We start from the raw sequence: 20583 nt of genomic DNA on the forward strand, positions 1-20583 counted from the left end.
TTCTGCTGGATATATAACAGCTATCTTCGTGATTGGTCGCCGATACTCAGTTGACCATTCTGTGCCTTACTTTGACATTCCTGATTTTTTTCCGTCAGAACCAGGATACACCTGGACAACACTCCACATATTCCACTTTCTACTGACAGCATTTGCGTCAAAAACCATGACCACATCGTCTTCATGAACATTTAGTCTCTCCACATTCCACATTTTTGTGGCACCAACAATGGGAACATGTTTCTGGTCCAGCGTCTCCAAAGCGAATCGACTACCTTTTACACACACTCGACTCGATGCCTCGGATTGCGTGTCTCTCTGAAGGGTCCTTGAGGGACTTCACTCGATGCTCATCTGAGCAGCATATCGTTTGGGCACAGATACACTCCACCATCTGGGTAATTGGGAACATGGCCAATGGCACATTGGTTGGCTAGGTTTGCTACATTCAGGCATGTGTATCGTTCAAAGGGCGTTAAAACCTGATCTCCGATGGCCTTTCTCAGTGCAAACTTACAGCCTTTCACCAGGGATTCCGCAGAGCCATTCTGGTGTGACGCTGCTGGGGTGATAAACCTCCAATCCATACCTCGTTCTGCACAAAACTCTCAAAGTTGATCATCACTCCATCCCTTTATCTCTCTACATTATAAAAGAAAGTTTTTGTTTGTTTGTCTGCGCAAGCTAATCTCCTGAACGGTGAAAGATAGAAGGAAACCTCTCATATATAGGTTCTCAAAGTGGTCCCTACACGTGATCCAAACTCTGATCTCCATCCATCATTATTTCCACCATTATTACCCCCCAGTGGGCACTGGGAACTTTCAGGGGGGCGCTCGAGAGTCCACGGGTGGTAGGGGGGCACTGGCAATGATTTGGGGGGCACTGGCGATTTAGAGGAGCAGCGGTGATTTGGAGCACTCATTGGGCTTCCTGCAGTCTGAACAGGTTACCCAGCGCCATTCGGCAAATTGGCCATCCAATCAACGACCACATTCTTTCCCCCTTCGCATGGTTTTTATGATCCCATATTCGCTGATGTCGTGTCGGTATTTTCTTGTCCATACATGCTCATGCAACAAACATGATAGTGTGTGACACCAGTGAAATACTATTGCTTGCCACAACACTAATTTTTATCACGTGGTGCCATTTCAACCAATCGGCTTGCAAGAATCTTTTTATGCAGGATATAATACTGTTGCAGTTTTAGAACCCACACTTTCTTTTAAATATCCCATCATTAAAAGGTTAAAGGTTGCACCCCAGAGTTAGGCCACAAGCAACACATAGGCCACCATAGGACTTCAGTTATTTCATTAGTATGTGTTTAGATAAGGCCGTGTTTCCAATAGTTGAATCTGCGTTGTGCCAATTAAATAAGAGTAGGTCCCCAATCCATTCATTTTGCAATCTCCCTCTCCAAGCGACGCCATTACACGCCCTCCAGTCTGCCCTATGGCTCGCCCAATTTGATACGCGCCTCTGCCAGCAGCGGCAGCCTTCGCTGCCCGTGCGCTCGCTCAACGCCGCCATAAGACACGCGGTGAGGCCCGAGAAAGGGAGCGGAACGCCAAGAAGAGGGTGTGGCCACATCATCCAGCCGTCAAAGGCGGAGCCGGTAAGCCCTCACCAGCCAACCAGGGCTGAAGGAACTTCTCCGACAGGCTTGGCTTTTGGGCTCTTTTGAGCGTTTTGCTGGTCGAGATATATAAGCGAGCGCAAAGCCCTTTCAAGGACTGGTTGGAGGCGTGCGCGTTGTAACAGGACTTTCTGGACGAATGCGTTTTAATTGCTTTGCGAAGGGACTTTACCGGGAGAGCGCACCTTTGGCTTACTTCATGAGATATACGGCGCGCTGATTAAGAGGACTTTGGAGAGGGGGCGTTTGGCACGAGAGAGCACATATTACGTATGCAGCGTACCAGCTTCCCCCCGTTATATACATTGTCCGGACGCGTTCCACTATACGCGGAGCTGCCTGCCAGGTTTCGCCGCTGGACCAAAGCCTGGACTGGAGCCGACCGGAGCCTGGACCCCATCGCCGGACCTTCCACCCAACCATCTACAATCCCCGTGTGAGTGTGTATGTTTGTCCTGGGTACTAAGAATAAGACTGTTTTAAGACTGCACTGTGTAACTGCTTCTTCCTCTTCCTATCCTGTACATTCTTTCGTTTCCTCTTCTCCTTCTTGTACATTGTGAATAAATTGCCCTGTTCTTTCTTGGTTTCCTCTTATCCGATCGCATCCTTCTTTTCTATCATTGGGTAAATGTGGCATGATAGTTACCGCTTATAATCGGGTTTAGTCCCATTGTTAACGGCTCGGATCGCGGATTGCTATCTGCTCGGCATTTTCCATCATATCCGTGGTTCGAGCGGGAGTTATTTCCCTGCTTTACGGTCGGGTTAGTAAGTAGGTATTTGTGACTACTTTGACCAATAACCCTACCTAATACCGACCGGAAGGAGCGTATAACTTCCAGGACTCGGGTCGGCAGGACTCGGGTCGGCCAGATAGAAAGACAAGGGGATTAACTCCCCCCCCCTCCCCCCCCCCACCCCTCATAAGGGGAGAGCGCTGATGTCCGAGATCCGTAACAATTGGTAGTCAGGAGTTGGGATTTTGAACCTGGGACTAAATTTGTTTGACAAAATTTTGGACACCAATTGTGCTATTGGCCGCAACAATTGGTGTCGGGGAGTGGGATTTGGACCCGAACCAAATTTTTTATATTTTGAAAAAATTTGGTCAATTACGAGCGGCCGAAATTTTATATAACATCTAAATTTTGAATCATGCCATGGATAACCATGGCGATCGGATGTGGGGGGAAATGAGGGGGTAGAGGAAGGGTTAGAATTAACCCAGGACCCCAGGGAAGAACAATTGGGAGAGATGGAGGAGGAAAATGAAGAAGGTGCGGTAGTGGGGGTTGCAGGCGCACAAAATGGCGGCGCCTCGCACGTGGCGACGAGGGCCGCGCCCTCTGCGCAAGTGGGATGGACGGATATGCAAGCTCTCATGGCGCAGATTCAGGCAGCCATACAAATAGCGGGGGACAGGACGCAGGAACAAATTGGGGGATTGAGTAAGGAGATGGGAGAAATGAGGGCCGATAGTAAGCAATTGGGAAATCAAATTGGGGGATTGAAAGAGGGGTTAAGTAATTTGGAAAACAGAATGGGGGAGCAATTGGGAAGTCAAATTGGCGGGATTAGAAAGCAAATTGGGGGGATTCGAGAACAAATTAGGGGGCCATTTGAAGGTCGTGGGTGGCCAAGCCCAGGAAATAAATGAGGGGTTAGCGAGGGAGAAAGCCAGATATGAGATAAAACAGATGGGGGAAGGACAGAGACAGCAGATCAAGCGGAAAGGTTGCGGGGGTATGCGACGGGGTAGCGCGGCTTGAGAAGCGCGGGGAAAGCGAGGCTGAGCAAGGCATGGTTACGTGGACCGGGGTAGAAATCACGACTCGGGGGATAGAGAAGCCGATGACCGCAGAATTAGAAAATTTGATTTTATAAGCGCCAGCGGTCGTCGAGCTTAATAAAGAAAAAGAATTAATTCAAATTGAAAAAGAAATAACTGAAATTGGGATTGGAGAGACGGCAGGCATAGGGGCATTATCGGAGATGGAGATGGAATGCGCGCAAAGTTTGGATTCGCATCATGATGCCGTACTTCTTAACCAAATGGAAAGTTTGCAGGTGGTGGAGGAGCGAAGAAGAGGAAGCGCCAAGGTGAGTAGGGTGGTGTATGGCGCGAAGAGGTTTGGCGCGAGAGGATTTTTCGCGCGCTTGGGATCCCGGCATAACCCGGGCGCTCGTAGAAGGTCTGTGGTGCGCTGTGGGAATGGAAATGGCACGCGTGTGCGAATGGCGCCGGAGCGCGAGTATGAAACCGAGAGCGAGGGAGAATGCACAAGGGAGTGTATGTGTGAGAGTGAGTGTGATACAGAGAGTGAGATGGATGGAGAGAGTGTGCGAGAATGCACACCTGGGATGGATGAGCGTGTGCGAGGAAGCACACCTGAGTTGGTTGTGGAGAGTGTGTGGGGATGCACATCAGAGCACGTGATTAGGTGTGTGACAGGAGATTGCCCACCCGTGGGTAGGTGTGCACTGAGTGGGTGTGCAGCAAAAGAGTGCACACACAGGGGTGTTACAGAGGATGTAACCAGAGAGTGTGCAAGTGGTATGGGTGCGCCAGGATGTGTGCGAGAGAGGTGTGTAACAGAGTGTGCGAATAGAATGAGTGTGCCTCGGTGGTGTGCACCTGAGTGTGGAGCGAAAGAGAATGCACGAGCGAGTGCAATGACGGAGTGTATGGGATGTACGAGAGGCGTTAGAGCGCAGAGTTTTGCGAGAGAGAAAAGGAACGCGTGGTGTGAGCATGTGAGTCAGGCATCGACGCTGACCGGGGCAGCGCTTAGGCCGACGTATAGCCGACGCGAGCTCTCGGGGCATGGTGTTCTTTGTGTGCTGCGGGGGCCGGCGGGCATCGTTGCCGCGGCACTTCTGCAAGGAGCGCCGTGCACGATTCGGGCCGGGTCGCGCCCTGTATGGTCGGTGCCGCGTCGTAGCGGCGACCGACACGATTCCGGGGGAGAAAGGCCAGGTCGGACCTTCGCCCCCTGGCGGGCGCGGTGTTCCGACCGGGGGAGGTTGGGTCATCGGGCCGGAGACCGAAAGGGTCCGCGCCAGGATGGACCTTTGAACCTTGGCCCGAGTATGCCTCCTCCCCAGAGTCGAAAATGCCGGACGGACCCAACCTACAGGAGACAGAGCATCCGCACGCATTGCTCGGTTTATCGAAGCCGAGCAGTAAGATTGTACTCCCGCACCAAGAGGCTCAGAGTAGTGGACGAGTAGTAATGGCGATAGTGATGTAGAGGGAGGGTAGCTCTACCATCCCTCACATCCTTGGGGCAAAGGAGCTGTAGTTTTATGGGGTTTGGCGGTATGAACTAGCCAGGGAGGGTTATGATAATGTTTAGGATCTAGAAATGACTATAGGTGACCAAGAGTTAAGTCGTGACATTGTACGAGTAGTGGGGACGTAGGTAGATTAGATGGTTGATAATGATGAGGGATGTGCGTAGTATAAGGGATGACGGGGAAGCATGAGTTTTAGGGGGAAACCAGTTAGCTAGATGATGCTGTGTGTGTGAGAAATAGTGTTGAGACAAGTGGAATTGTGGTTGAGGTGTGTGAGCACAAAAGGTGTGCCAGAAAAGAGGTGGGTGGAATAAATGGTGTGGAGTGAGTGGAGTGTGGAATGAGTAGTGTGGGTTACGTGGCATGGAGTGTATGGTGCGAAGGAGTGGATGGGGGAAGGATGGACCCCCTTCACGAATACCCGGTGGAGGGTAGTTTAACGTTAGGTAGACGGAGTACGAAAAATTGGTTGGATATTGATATCTGTGGTGCGGAAAGTAGCAGAGTACTGCTTGGATGGGTGCATTAGTGTGTGTAATGGCTGGGCGTGTGGCCTGTTAGTGCATATGGTTGGTTGAGCACTCCGCCACTGTGAGGATGTTGGCCAGGTGAGGCCGCAGGTGGGCTCTGGGAGCCGGTAGTTGTGAGTGGGTGCCTGAGGATCCCGGGTGTGGATCGGGCAGCCCAGTGCCAGAGAGGGCACCGAGTGGGGAGAGCGCCAGAGGGCCTTCCCCAGGTAGTTAGGTTAGGGCAGGGAGCAGGTAAGCTCGGAGGCAACTGCAGTGGTGGAGGTGTGCAGGTGGGTAGACCCACTGGGAGAGGTACACGCCACAGCCCAGAAATTGTGCGAGGGCACCGGGAGATGAATCGGGGGAGTGAGACCCCAAATTGAAAAGCACCACAGTTTGGCCAATGGGAATTGGTTTTTAGAACCCATAGTGTAAGAGGGCCAATGGTTTGGCCGGAGAAAGACCCCGGGTAGTGTAAAGTTGTTAGTCATTTAGGAAATAGTTAGGATTGATGAACCTGTCGCACCATACGCAGCCACTTACCTGTGGTGATGATGATGACTCCACACCTGTGTTTTCTTTGTTCTGTGTGCAGGAAATGAGAATTGCTGTGAGGATTTGTGAGACGCATCACGACGTGGATGAGACATTGGGGTGATTCCATCTCTCCCTCCTTAGGAGGGACTGATGATGAATTGGTAATGGCAAATTTTGATGTTCAGTTGGAGATGGCAAATTTTGATGAGAGTTGAAAATGGCAAATTTGATTGGTTAGGAGGGAGAGAAGACGAATTTGGTATATGGGAGGAACGGGGAAGACAGTAGGGATGTTTGTTGATTTGTAAAGTAGATGTTTATGGGTAGTGTTGTGTTTTGTGGATACAGTAAGGGGTAAGGGAGGGGCCATGTAGGTTACCTGGTGGGGGGGGGGGCGCGTACGGTAGGAACGTACCTGTCTCACCTGGTTCCCATGTGCCCCTAGTGTGCATTACCTAATGTTGCGTGCACTTTTGCGCCCTTACCAACTTACTCACTTGTCTGCTTCTTTTGTCTCCCACCTCCGAGGATCTGGCTTTGGGGCAGAGAGAGAGGAGAGAGAGGTGCTGGCTCCGCAGTTGTGGGCCTGCACTTTCGCTGCTTGCTGCCGGGATCGATACACCATATGGACCGCAATTTTTGTGGCCACCCACAATGGACCGCAGTTCTTTTGCGGCCAAGCACCACCCGTGAATGGACCTATGGGTCAACGTGGCACCTATGCCATACAAGGTGAACCACTTTTAGTTGACACCACTGAAGGCCACAATAAAGAAATGGACGCGGTTGGCGCCTTTCTTTATTTTTGAAAGAAGCCAGAAGGCCAAGTGCACCACATGAAGAGCAAGAGACACCTGCAGGGTTAGGGGTTGTTGAATTTATTTTTATTCATTGAACAATGGTGACTGCACCGATTGGTGCTGGGGTGGTGCTTTTGGTGCTGGGAAGGGGTGCTCTGCACATTATTAAAGGCCGTAGGCCACAGAGCACTCGTGGGTTGGTGTATCGATGCTGGCATGCGTGCTCTCTCTATGCATAACATCTGCATGTGTTCCTCCAAAAACAGGTCCTGGATCGTAGTGTAAATAGCAGCGTAGTCTTGTAAATAATGCTCCCCACCGGCTGTATGTTTAGTTTGCGAATTCTTTCCGCAATTCGGTTATCCTGTGGGTGTGTTTCTGTGAGGAGAAGGGTGCAACGTCGCAGGGGGACATATTTACTCATTTGTGAATATCTGTAAAACTGTCGCACTCAGGGTAGAGTTAATAGTAGAGGGAACTACATCTGAGTGCCACACTAAAATAGGTAAAAATTTATCGGGTCGGGACGCCCCGAGGGTAGAGAAGGGTGCAATGTTGCGGATATGGGACTTGGCTTCAATATCCGCTTGTAAATACTCCCCTATTTCCCCAATACTCCCCAACTATCCCCAATCCCCCATTCCCTAGTCCCATTGCCTGTAAACAACACTCTGTAGAACCGACCTTCCCCTTTTTCCCCATTAAATGTCGTGCCCAGGTCCACCGCATCTCACGTAGACAACTTTCGGACATCTTGCTAGTTATTCTTAGTCTATGTCAGTTAAGGACTCGTTTCCATTAATTCTGACTCTTCGTTGCACCAGAATGTGATTATATGGCACCAGTAGTGAGTTTAGGACCTTCCCATACCTCCTCCCATCTTCTTTCCCAAACAACAACTACAACAACAACTACAACAACAACTACAACAACTACAACAACGGCGCGCGCGGGGAGTGTGCGTCCTCACTCCGGCTCGGTTAGCCGCCATTACCCATGCGCTCCACGGGGTTACCACGAAGGGGCTGGCTGTCAGCTCCTCGTCAAGGGCGGAGCCTGGTAACCCCCCCGCACCCAATAAGAAGGGCGGACCGATTCCATCTGGGGCGGAGCTAACGAGCCGAGGGCGTGTCACTCCCCGCCGGATATACGCAGCGACTGACCGGATGTGACGTCAGATGCGCCCCCAGCTTGGAGAAAGAACGTCACCTTCCAGCGCTGAGAGAGAGACCTCCCGCATCTCTGGACCGGACCGGGTCAATTCTGTCCTTGAGCCAAGAGTGCACCTTGAGCCATCGATACCCGCTTTCCTTGCCATCAATCCCCGTGTGAGTCAGCCTTTGTCCCGTTTATCTGTCGTCTGTCGGGGTTAATATAAGAGTGTGTCTAAGTGCCTATCTTACTATGCTGTACCTCTCGTCTCTGTAGTCTAACCTTCCGCCCTAATATAACCTCCTCCGGAGGTCTTGAGAACTGAACCCCTGGTGTCGTGTCATTTTAATCCCAGCCGTTGTGTCCTTTTCCTTCATTGAGCTTGCGTAGCGCGACTTCGTCAACGTTCGAGTATAATCGGGTAACTTGTGCGGACACGGCGGCCATTCCGCTCGGCCCACCATAACATCAGAGTCGTGTCTGTAACAATATATATATATATATATATATATATATATATATATATATATTACTATATGTACATGTATATAGATTACTATATGTAGATGTATGTAGATTGCTATATGTAGATGTATGTAGATTACTGTATGTAGCTGTATGTAGATTACTGTATGTACTTATATACAGATTACTATATGTAAATGTATGTAGATGACGATATGTAGATATATGTAGATTGCTATATGTAGATGTATGTAGATTACTATATGTAGCTGTATGTAGATTACTATATGTAGCTGTATGTAGATTACTGTATGTAGTTGTATCTAGATTACTGTATGTACTTATATACAGATTACTATATGTAAATGTATGTAGATGACGATATGTAGATATATGTAGATTGCTATATTTAGATGTTTGAAGATTACTCTATGTAGATGTTTGTAGATTACTATATGTAGATGTAGGTAGATTACTGTATTTGATGTATGTTGATTGAAGAACAAAATGTTTTGATGTATTGGTGTATTGATGTATTGAACAAATGTATTGATTGATGTATGTTGATTGAAGCTGAAGGGAAAGGTGTATGCTGCATGTGTGAGAAGTGTTATGATTTATGGGAGCGAGACATGGGTAATGAACGTAGAGCAGCAACGAAGGCTGGAAAGGGTGGAAATGCGAATGGTTCGATGGATGTGAGGAGTATCGTTGAGAGAGAGGAAGACAAATGATGAATTGCGAAAGATGATGGGAATAGAGCCTGTGACTGATGCTGTGAAGAGGAACAGGTTGAGATGGTTTGGTCATGTGTTGAGGAAGGATGAAAGTGACTGGTTGAGAAGAGTGATGGAAATGAATGTAGAAGGAAGTAGAGGACGGGGAAGACCGAGAAAGACTTGGCTAAAGATGGTGGAAGAAGAAATGCGGGCAAGGGGGTTAACAAGGAGAGATGCAGAAAATAGGGCAAAATGGAGAAGATTGTCATGGGGACCGCAAGGCTAACCCCCGCTCTAGCAGGGAAAATGGCCTTAAAATGCATGTTGTTGTTGTTGTTGTTGATGTATGTTGATTACTATATGTAGATATATACAGATTACGATGTCGAGATGTACAAACATTGGAAAGCGATAGCAAGCCGCTTGGTAATGGAACACACTCCTGTTTATTTGTTTTTGTTCTGGGGTTATTTACAGATTTAATGGTTGAAAAACATCAGGAATGCAATTCGAATCAATGCACATCTGTTGCCATGGGGATGAACGGACGACGGAATGAATAATTAGCTCCATTCGTTCAATTGAAGGATATACTTTGAAAATTAAAATATTTAAATGACCGTTTATTATTAAAAGTGTTCATCTAGTAAATGTTAATTGTTTTAATTTTGAATTATCTTCTCTTAATGTTTAGTTATTTATCATTAAACTGTTCCGATTTCGTCATCCAATGACGTCATTGTCGCCGTCACAATGGTTCTCGGTGTTGTATAATTGACCCACAAACGCTGTTCCACTCATTGTTCGTGAGAAGAGAAGCATGAAGTGTGTATCTCTGATCATCGTGATATTTTTGTTTGTACTGTCGACCATTACCATCTCTCACCCCATTTTCCACCATGGACGCGGTGACGTCATCAAAGAGGTAAGTTTTCAACTGAGTTTCTTTATGGAATTCTCCCGACATTTATCGACCGAGTTCTCTGTCCAATGTTGTAGATTAGATTAATATAGTGTTGATGTAACGGCGGCTTGCTGGGCCGAATGACTTCCTCCTCCTCCTGCGTCAAAGTTCCTGTCGTGTCCTTCATGTGTTCAAGTACCGAGAAGGTTCGCTCGTTCGACACGTTCGTGCCCCTTTTCCACAATAATGTCGACCCCGTGCGGTGGGCGTGGGCGTTGTGCGTTTCCGGGATGTTTTCTCTGTCCGCGTTTGCGACGTATCGACGTCATGCCGTACTTGGCGCCCTTCTGCAGAGGTTTGAACGGACGGTTCGTCTCCTGTTGTGGAACCTTCGAGCAGCTCGCAGTCGGACATCCCGCGTTTTCGTGTTGTGGGGACGTCGTGAGGTGAAGAACAGGTTTATTTATTTCAGTGGATCAGTTGTTCACTGACGGAGTAAACTTATAATAAAATGTTCTTTGAAAGGTTAAATTTAGTGATCCGATCTGACGTAAATTTAAATCCCTTGGTGATTATGTTTTTAATGTTTCCGCCGACAAAGTCTCCGGAGGCATTACGTGTTCGGGTTGTCCGTCCATTCGGGATAAACCGCGTTTTTCTCAGCAACCATATGTCCGATTGAGACAACTTTCAGGGTGGGAGTGACACCCATGCACAATGTCTTCATGATAATTGTGACGTCATAGGTTACGTTGTATGGCAACCATCTTGGATTAAAAGCAAATAATTTAAAAATTATTTATCGGAAACTGCTGAATGGAAAAATTTGAAACGGCACATTGTCACGTACTCCCAATGGAGAACAAAAGCATGACAATGATGACATCATCGGTGAAGTGGTATACCAGCCAAAAATGTTTCAATCGAATTCCTTGTCCTAAAAATCTGAAATTGCATGCCTATGATCTATGACCCATTTGTATTGAAATATTAAATTTATGACATCATAGGTCACATGGTTTGACAGCCATATTGGATTGAAGGAAAATATTAAATAATTATATCTCCGAAACCGCTCACCCTATCAATGCGGGATTTTACAAATATCACATAACAGCACTGTTGCATATAGTTTGAAAATGATGATGTTGTAGGTCACGTGCTTGGGCAGCCATCTTGGATAGAAAAACGAACCTTATCCGATCAACACGAATCCTCACAAACGTGATGGTGTGGCAGCCATATTAGCTTTAAAGCCGATATTTAAACAAAATCCCTTCTCTGAAACTGCTTCACCGATCAATGTGAAACCTGTCATGTGATACTTGAGAACAGCTGAAGGGATTGAAATCAAACCTCTATTTTTTGGACAGTGAACCAGGGCATCTACCCCTTGTGGGACTATTGGCGACAGTCGCATTCTTCGAGTTTTTTTTATGGGATATGGCCCACCACAAAGCCTATAGGGCCACTCGAGGTGGGGGCTACACAAAGAAAACAAAAGCAGAACAACCAGCCCCTTGGATTGAAACAAGACAAATGAAGAAAGTTGTCTGTCGAAACTTTTTGGTTTTATTAAACCAAAATTGGTTGCTTTTTTTGGTTGCAACCAAAAGAATTGGTTGTCGGTTTGGGTTATTTCCTTCGCTGTATTGCTTGTTTCTTTTATTTTGTTTTCTCCCCCTCACCTCACCTCCCGAGACAAAGAATTATATATTGATTCTTTCTCTCCTCCCGGACACGTGTTGTTCGCTCTCCTCCTCATCTCGGCTTGTGCCCCGCCCCCTGTATCTCGTTTTCTTCCGCCTCTGCTCCTTCCTTCTCAAATCCACGTTCTTGCTTGGAGACTTTTCCCGGATTGTTTTTTTTTTTTTTTCATGGTTCTGTTTGGATATTGTTGGAATATGTTTAAACCGCAGCCGTGATGCTGACGCCCCCCCCCCCCCCCCCAGAATTAACATGTTTTAAACGTTTCCCAGTGTGTACCCTGGTCAGAATAGGTACACCGTATCCCTACGTGTCGTAAGAGACGACTAAGAGGGTTGGCGTCAGGAAGGGCATCCGGCCATAAAAACATTGCCTCAAAAAGAGAACCATGACAATCACAAGTACATATGGGCAGGGTACAGACCGAAGTGGAGATCGGTTTCTGAGGTTTGGGACATGGAATGTAGGGACAATGACAGGGAGATCAGGAGAAGTGGTGGAAGTATTGGTCAGAAGAAGAGTGGACATATGTTGTGTGCAAGAGACGAGATGGAAGGGAAGTGGTGTGAGAATGGTGAAGGGTAGGCAGGCACAGAAATACAAGTTTGTGTGGCAAGGGTGCCCGGAGGGCGTGAATGGTGTTGGTGTCCTGTTTTCTGAGGAGTTTGTAGACAGTGTGGTGAGTGTGACTAGAGTGAGTGATAGGTTGATGATGGTGAAAATGATGATTGGAAAGCTCTTGGTGAACGTCATCTCGGGATATGCTCCGCAGGTTGGTCGAAGCGATGAAGATAAGGACAAGTTCTGGTGTGCGATAGAGAAGCTGATGGAAAACGTGAAAGATGAGGAAGTTGTTGTGGTGGGAGGAGACCTAAATGGACATGTGGGAAGGAGTATGGACGGTTTTGAGGGAGTTCATGGGGGTTACGGATATGGTGTGAGAAATGGAGAAGGTGAAAGGATTTTGGAGTTTGCTGATGGAGCTGATTTGTTGATTTGTAATACTCAGTTCCAGAAAGAGGACAATAAGCTTGTTACATACACGTCAGGTGGGTCGACGACAACCGTTGACTACCTGATGGTGCGTAGGCGAGATAGGGGGCACCTCCGGGACACAAAGGTGATCCCGGGGGAGGAGGCTGTTTCACAGCACCACTTGGTTGTCTGCGACATAAGGGTGAAAGGTGCGAGGAGAGCTCGGCGGGTGAAGTACCAACCGAGAATGAAGGTGTGGAGGTTGAAAGAGGTGACAGTAAGGGAGGCATTAAAAGAGAGGCTGAGTAGGGTAGAGGATGATGTGGTTGAGCTTGAAAGTGGTTGGATGTCAATGAAAGCTAGTCTGTTGGGAGCCGTTGGTGAGGTATGTGGATGGACAAAAGGATCACCGAGGCACTCGGAAACATGGTGGTGGGATGTTGAAGTTGGAAAGAGGATTGACGAGAAGAGGAAGAAGTTCAAAGAGTGGCAGAAGGCGAAGGGTACGGGAGCAGAAACAGCAGAGCATGAAAGTTATAAGGCAGCCAGGAAGGCTGCAAAGAAAGAGGTAGCAAAGGCGCAGGAGGCATGTAGGAAAATGTTCGGAGAACGCTTGGATTCGGAAGAGGGTCAGAAAGCAGTATTCAGGATTGCAAAGCACATAGCGAAAGAGAGGTGTGATGTGATGGGGGTGAGTTGCTTGAAGGATGAAGTGGGACAAATCGTTGTCGACCCAGATGGAATTAAAGGAAGATGGAAAAGATATATGGAAATGCTGTTGAATACAGAGAATGAATGGGATGACAACATAGAGAGTAACCCAGTTTTAGGACCGGCAGAGAAGATAACTGAGAAGGAAGTTGAGGAAGCGATAAAAGCAATGAAGAGTGGAAAAGCGGGAGGGCCGACGGGAGTTGTGGGAGATATGTTGAAGGCAGCAGGAAGTTGGGGTGTGAAGAGAATGACAGAGATCTGTAATCTGGTGGTGAAAGAAGGCCGCATTCCAGTGGATTGGGAACTGAGTACCCTCGTCCCTCTATACAAGGGGAAAGGTGACCCTCTGGAGTGTGGCTCGTACCGAGCGATAAAGTTATTGGAGCATGGAATGAAGGTATTGGAAAGGGTGTTGGAAAGGAGGATAAGGAAGAAAGTGAAGATCGACGAAATGCAGTTTGGATTTATGCCAGGAAGAGGAACGACAGATGCGCTTTTCATTGTGAGGCAGTTGCAGGAGAAGTACATGGATAAGAGGAAGAAGTTGTTTTTTGGGTTTGTTGATCTGGAGAAAGCATTCGATAGGGTTCCACGCAAAGTATTGACATGGGCATTGAGGAAGTTAGGAGTGGAGGAATGGTTGATCAGAGTAGTGATGGCAATGTACAAAAGAGCACGCACAGCTGTAAGGACGAAGGACGGAAACAGTGGTGAGTTTGAGGTGAAGGTGGGAGTGCATCAGGGGTCGGTACTAAGTCCACTACTATTTGTAGCTGTGATGGAGGTGCTGGCTCAGAACGTAAAGGAGGGTTTACCGTGGGAGTTGTTGTATGCAGATGATCTGGTGTTGATTGCGGAAAGTATGGATGGACTGAAGGAAAAGATGAACAAGTGGAAGGAATGTATGGAGACAAAAGGTCTGAAGGTGAATATCGGAAAGACAAAGGTGATGGCAAGTGGTAAAGCATGTGGTGAGGTGGAAAGAACTGGGAAGTGGCCGTGTGCTGTGTGCAGGAAGGGTGTCGGAGTGAACTCCATTCAGTGTACAATGTGCGCTGAGTGGGTTCATCAAAAATGTAGTGGTCTGAGAGGGTCATTAACCAGTGTGGCAGCTACATTCAAATGTAAGGTGTGCGCAGAGGGAGCTGCAGATGGAGGAAATGTTGAGTTGGATCTTGGAGATGGCGTGAAGCTGGAAGGTGTGAAAACATTTTGCTACCTCGGAGACATGCTGAATGGAGAAGGTGGATCAGACTCGGCAACGGTTGCTCGAGTGAGATGTGCATGGAAGAAGTTTCGGGAACTGAGTGGCGTGCTGATGAGGAGGAGAGTGTCGCTGAAGCTGAAGGGAAAGGTGTATGCTACATGTGTGAGAAGTGTTATGATTTATGGGAGCGAGACATGGGTAATGAACGTAGAGCAGCAACGAAGGCTGGAAAGGGTGGAAATGCGAATGGTTCGATGGATGTGCGGAGTATCGTTGAGAGAGAGGAGGACAAATGATGAATTGCGAAAGATGATGGGAATATTGCCTGTGATTGATGCTGTGAAGAGGAACAGGTTGAGATGGTTTGGTCATGTGTTGAGGAAGGATGAAAGTGACTGGTTGAGAAGAGTGATGGAAGTTAATGTAGAAGGAAGTAGAGGACGTGGAAGACCGAGAAAGACTTGTCTAAAGATGGTGGAAGAAGAAATGCGGGCAAGGGGGTTAACAAGGAGAGATGCAGAAAATAGGGCAAAATGGAGAAGATTGTCATGGGGACCGCAAGGCTAACCCCCGCTCTAGCAGGGAAAATTGCCTTAAAATGCATGTTGTTGTTGTTGTCTATGCACAGAACAAAAAGGGCTGGGACGGGTAAACTAGTCTTCTTTGAGACAACAGTGCCTCTACCCCCATTTTTGGAAGACTGCCAACCAAGGCTAACGAGCTCAACCCACCCGGGTTTGGGATCAGAGTTGTCCTTCTTCTAGGCAGATTGCCGGCCAAGGCTAACGAGTTCCACCTACCCGGAGCAAGCTTGGTTTTAAGATGCCAAACACCCGCCTTTCACACCTCCACATTTAGTTAAAACAGGGGTCAGCACGAGAAGCCATGCGGTAGGAGTTTGATCAGGAGAGGCTATTTGAGACGCAGACAATATGGGATATTTTATGGATGAGGAGTTGCTCAGTTCTCCACCACCATATTCAGTGAAATATCTTTCATTAATATAATCAATTATTATTTTCTTAATAACTGAAATATCGTTCCGACCTGCTGTCTGAAGGTATGATCGCACACACATCACTCCACAAACACACACACTTTGATCGCAGAGGATATAAATGATACCAGGACAGACATGCACACCCACCTGAACATATACATACTTCATAACAAGCCAGATCAACCACCTACACAACAACATAGCAATCCACAAAACCTCATATGTAACCACACTCCCACCAGAACAAATCTATGACTGTTGAGGAAACGCTGATCATTTGTGGCCACTTTGGTAAAATATCTTTCGTTAATTCTCAATTTTTGTTTTCCTGTGTCCATCACACAGAAGGTTGTGTCTGTGGAGCCCCAAGACATTCCCTGGTCTTTGTGTAAAACCATCCGTAACATCCTTCTACCCTCTTTTCTGAAGGTATGATCGCACACACATCACTCCAGAAACACACACATGATAATCCTGGAGGACGTAAATGATACCAAGGCAGACATGCACGAGCAACAAAGTGTGTCCACACTTTCAACAGACAAGAGCAACCACATATGTGACCACACTTCCACCTGCATAAATCTATGACTGTTGAGGAAATGAAACGCTTTCAGGCTCTCCAATTCAAAGGAATCGGAGGGGTCCGTTTGAACCATTACTTCTTGACTGCACCACCAATGGCCACTTGGGTTCATTGCACGCTTCCTAAAAGTTTTCAGTGTGCGCATTTGTGACCTGTGGACGTCACGGCGTTATGATGTAACGCACTCAAACTTGGCATTCTATAAATCTCATGGTGGTTCAACAGTCAATTCATCTCCTGCGCTTTGCGTGTTGAGGACTCAATCTCCATCCCGAGTTTAGGTGTTGTGAGGACGTTATTTAGGCTAAGAACATATTTATATATCTCACAGGATGAGTTGTTCATTGATGAAGTAAATTTACATCCTGCCAGTCCTCACATGTGGATTATTCCAAAAGAATACCACTCGTCCAATCCTACCCAGAACACCGGGAATCTCAAACCAAACGATTATTGACAAAATGCTCCTCTGAGTGCCTCCTTACCCTAAACATTTATCACCATTTCAGTGAAATATCTTTCATGAATCAATTCTTGTTCTCTTGTGTCCATCACACAGGAAACTGTTCCATCTGTTCCTCAGAAGAATAAAGGAGTTTTCAGCTATTTGTACAATGGCATTTATAACATCGTTCCGACCTCCTTTCTGAAGGTATGATCGCACACACATCACTCCAGAAACACACACACTTTAATCCCAGAGGATAAAAATGATACCAGGGCAGACACCCACAGCCACCTGAACATGTACACACTTCATACCAGGCTAGGACAACCACATACGCATCAACATAGCAATCCAGAAAACCTCATATGCAACCACACTCCCACCAGAACAAATCTATGACTGTTGAGGAAACAAACACTTTCCAGGGTCTCCAGTTTAAAGGAATCGGAGGGGTCCGTTTGATCTGTCACTTCTTGACTGCACCAACAACGGCCACATTTGGCCTGTACAGTGGTCGTTGCACGCTTTCTGGAAGTTTTCATTGTGTGCTTTTGTGACCTGTGGATGTCATTGTGATATGACGTAATACACTCAAACTTGGCACCCTATGTCATGGTGGTTCAACAGTCAATTCATCTCCTGCGGTAGAACCTTCGAGCAGCTCAAGATCTGACATCCCGCGTTTGGTAGTTGTGAGGACGTTTTTAGGCTAAGAACAGGATTATTACCCTGCGCTCGTGAAGCAAAATGCGGGGTTAAGCATTCATACGCGTACGTGTGTCGTGTGCCGTGTGCTGTACGTGTGTGTGTGCCGTTTTCCATACGTGTGTGTGCCGTGTGCCGTATGTGTGTGCCGTATGTGTGTGCCGTACGTGTGCCGTATGTGTGTGTGCCGTACGTGTCTGCATTAAAAAAAATTCATTTTCTCGGCAACTGTTCCGATTGACACGAAATTTTATCACAGAAGCTCCCCCGCCTGTATAATTTTTTTATTCATGATTATGACGTCATAGGTCACGTGGTACGGACGCCATCTTCGAAAAAGGTTACACTTCGAAATCTCCCAAACCGCTCGATGGAAAAAATTTAAACATGGCTCATTGTCAAGTACTCACCATGGGGAATAAGATATGTTGATGGTGATGTCATCGGTGCCTTAATTATGACGTCGTAATTCGACAAGTACAACGCTTGATCTGATCAAGATGAATAAAACAAAAATTCCTCTGCAACTGTTAGTCCGATGGACACGAAATTTTCAGAATATGTGCGGCGGCTCCTGTAGAATTTTTAAAATGATAATTGTAACGTCATAGGTCACGTGGTACAGACGCCATCTTGGGAAAAATCGAAAAAAGTTACACCTCTATCTCCGAAACCGCTCCATGGGAAAAATTGAAACATGGCTCATTGTCAAGCACTGCCCTTGGGGAATAAGATGTGTTAATGATGATGTCATCAGTGCCTTCGATATGATGTCATAATTCGACAAGTACAACACTTATCCAATCATTGTGAATTTTTTTTCTCAGCAACTGTTGGTCTGATGGGCACCAAATTTTCACCACAGCAGCACCTCCTCCTGTAGAATATTATAATGATAATCATGACATCATAGGTCATGTGGTACAGGCGCCATCTTGGAAAAACCGAAAAATGTTGCACCTCTATATCTCCAAAACCACTGCATGGAAAAAATGGAAACATGGCTCATTGTAAAGAACTCCATATGGGAAATAGGTGTTAACGATGACGTCATTGGTACCATAATTATGACATCATAATTCGACAGGGACAACGCTTAGTCTGATCAGTTTGAAATGTATTGAGCGTGATCTATGCAACAATTATATTGGAGAATATAAACTTATGATTTAATCGCTCACATGGTCTGGCAGCCCTATTGGATCTAACAAAAAAAAATGTTCAAAAACAGAAGAGTTGGCTCGCAACAAGTTGACTGCGCAGGGTAAGTATTCTATGAATACCATCTAGTTTATTTCAGAGGATGAGTTGTTAATTTGTGAAGTAAATTTATAATAAAGTGTCCCACAAAAGGATAAATTTCGCGAACTGTTGTGCCAGAAAGTAAGAGTTCATCAATGGAGATCTTGGTGAAATTCTTTTGATCCAAGACCCTACTCTTCCCTGAACCGAATTGTGATCAGCACTTGTACTCTTTTGGGTCGGACCTGCATTCTCAACCTGACAAATGCATCACAGAAGGGATGATGAGTTTACCTTTCCTGGTGTTGTTGATACATCCTGCAGTGCTCGCGTGTGGGTTATTCCAAAAGAATACCACTCGTCCAATCCTACCCAGAACACCGGGAATCTCAAACCAAACGATTATTGACAAAATGCTCCTCTGAGTGCCTCCTTACCCTAAACATTTATCACCATTTCAGTGAAATATCTTTCATGAATCAATTCTTGTTCTCTTGTGTCCATCACACAGGAAACTGTTCCATCTGTTCCTCAGAAGAATAAAGGAGTTTTCAGCTATTTGTACAATGGCATTTATAACATCGTTCCGACCTCCTTTCTGAAGGTATGATCGCACACACATCACTCCAGAAACACACACACTTTAATCCCAGAGGATAAAAATGATACCAGGGCAGACACCCACAGCCACCTGAACATGTACACACTTCATACCAGGCTAGGACAACCACATACGCATCAACATAGCAATCCAGAAAACCTCATATGCAACCACACTCCCACCAGAACAAATATATGACTGTTGAGGAAACAAACACTTTCCAGGGTCTCCAGTTTAAAGGAATCGGAGGGGTCCGTTTGATCTGTTTCTTCTTGACTGCACCAACAACGGCCACATTTGGCCTGTACAGTGGTCGTTGCACGCTTTCTGGAAGTTTTCATTGTGCGCTTTTGTGACCTGTGGATGTCACGGTGATATGACGTAACACACTCAAACTTGGTGTGCTATGTCACGGTGTTTCAACAGACAATTCAACTCCTGCAGTAGAACCTTCGAGCAGCTCAAGGTCTGACTCAAGGTCCCCTTGACATTTGTACACAGTCTGACATCCCGCGTTTGGATGTTGTGAGGATGTTTTTCGGCAAAGAACAGATAGATTGTCATTTTCCCCAGATAGATTGTCAAATTTCAACTCGTTATTTTATCGTCCATGCGTTATTGTTTTGATTATAGTTACTTTTGGTTTGAATTTCCTGTAACTTGTAATTATTTAATCGTGTTCTGCTCCTCGTGTGTGGCCTTGTAGTTGTACCCCTGTCGGTGTTTGTTATCTTAATCGTGTTTTGCTTGGCTCTTAGTTTTTTTCCCTTCTACCCCGAACATAATACTCTGTCTAACGTTCTAAATCCCCACCTCCCCCCCCAAAAACCAAACAAACAAACAAACAAAAAAAAACATTTATTTTCCTTTCTCCACGTGTACTGTTGACTCATCCTGTATTTTCTGTCCAGGTGTGCTGTTCGCCCCGCCCCCATTAACTCCTTGCCATCCACCGTTTGCCCTTCACGTGACTCGTGGTGGTCCCTCTCGGCTCTCCCCCCGTTGGTATTTTTGTGCACATAAGGTTGTTCACGGTTCTGTTTAAATATTATTTAAATATGTATAACCTTTCCCCTTCAGTGTTTTACTCAGTGGTATTTTACAACACGCTGTTTTTCTTCCTATTTAAAAGGCTTTTCTCAATTTCCTCTCCAACTCATTCCACCTCAAAAAAAAGAAATTCAATATCTTATACGTCTCCCTCACTACATGGTCTAAATTCACATTAATTCCATCCCTCCTCCATCATTCTGAACCGGATTGCTAACTTGAAAATCACAACAAACCCAATTTGTTTTCAATGTTCGTCTTTCATTAATCATCCACTTTCTAAACGCCCCTCTTGCCCCTCCCATCCAAATCCCTCCCCT

The 20583-nt window shown here is 46.4% G+C and overlaps 1 protein-coding gene across 3 annotated transcripts in view; it reads left to right on the top strand.

Annotated features, from left to right (window-relative positions):
• The window catches only part of LOC144893227 (uncharacterized), a 279241-nt gene that overhangs the window by 183626 nt on the left and 75032 nt on the right, over positions 1 to 20583 (top strand). For 2 of the 3 annotated variants that reach the window (XM_078782975.1, XM_078782976.1), the window contains exons 7-9: positions 15977 to 16060; positions 16777 to 16869; positions 19124 to 19216. The gene's annotated coding sequence lies outside the window, so the exon portion shown is untranslated. The remainder of the gene's footprint in view (positions 1 to 15976; positions 16061 to 16776; positions 16870 to 19123; positions 19217 to 20583) is intronic. The other variant, XM_078782977.1, reaches the window with a different exon arrangement.

Source organism: Myxine glutinosa, chromosome 8 (genome assembly GCF_964187855.1).
Source record: "Myxine glutinosa chromosome 8, kmMyxGlut1.1, whole genome shotgun sequence".
Lineage (NCBI taxonomy): Eukaryota > Metazoa > Chordata > Myxini > Myxiniformes > Myxinidae > Myxine > Myxine glutinosa.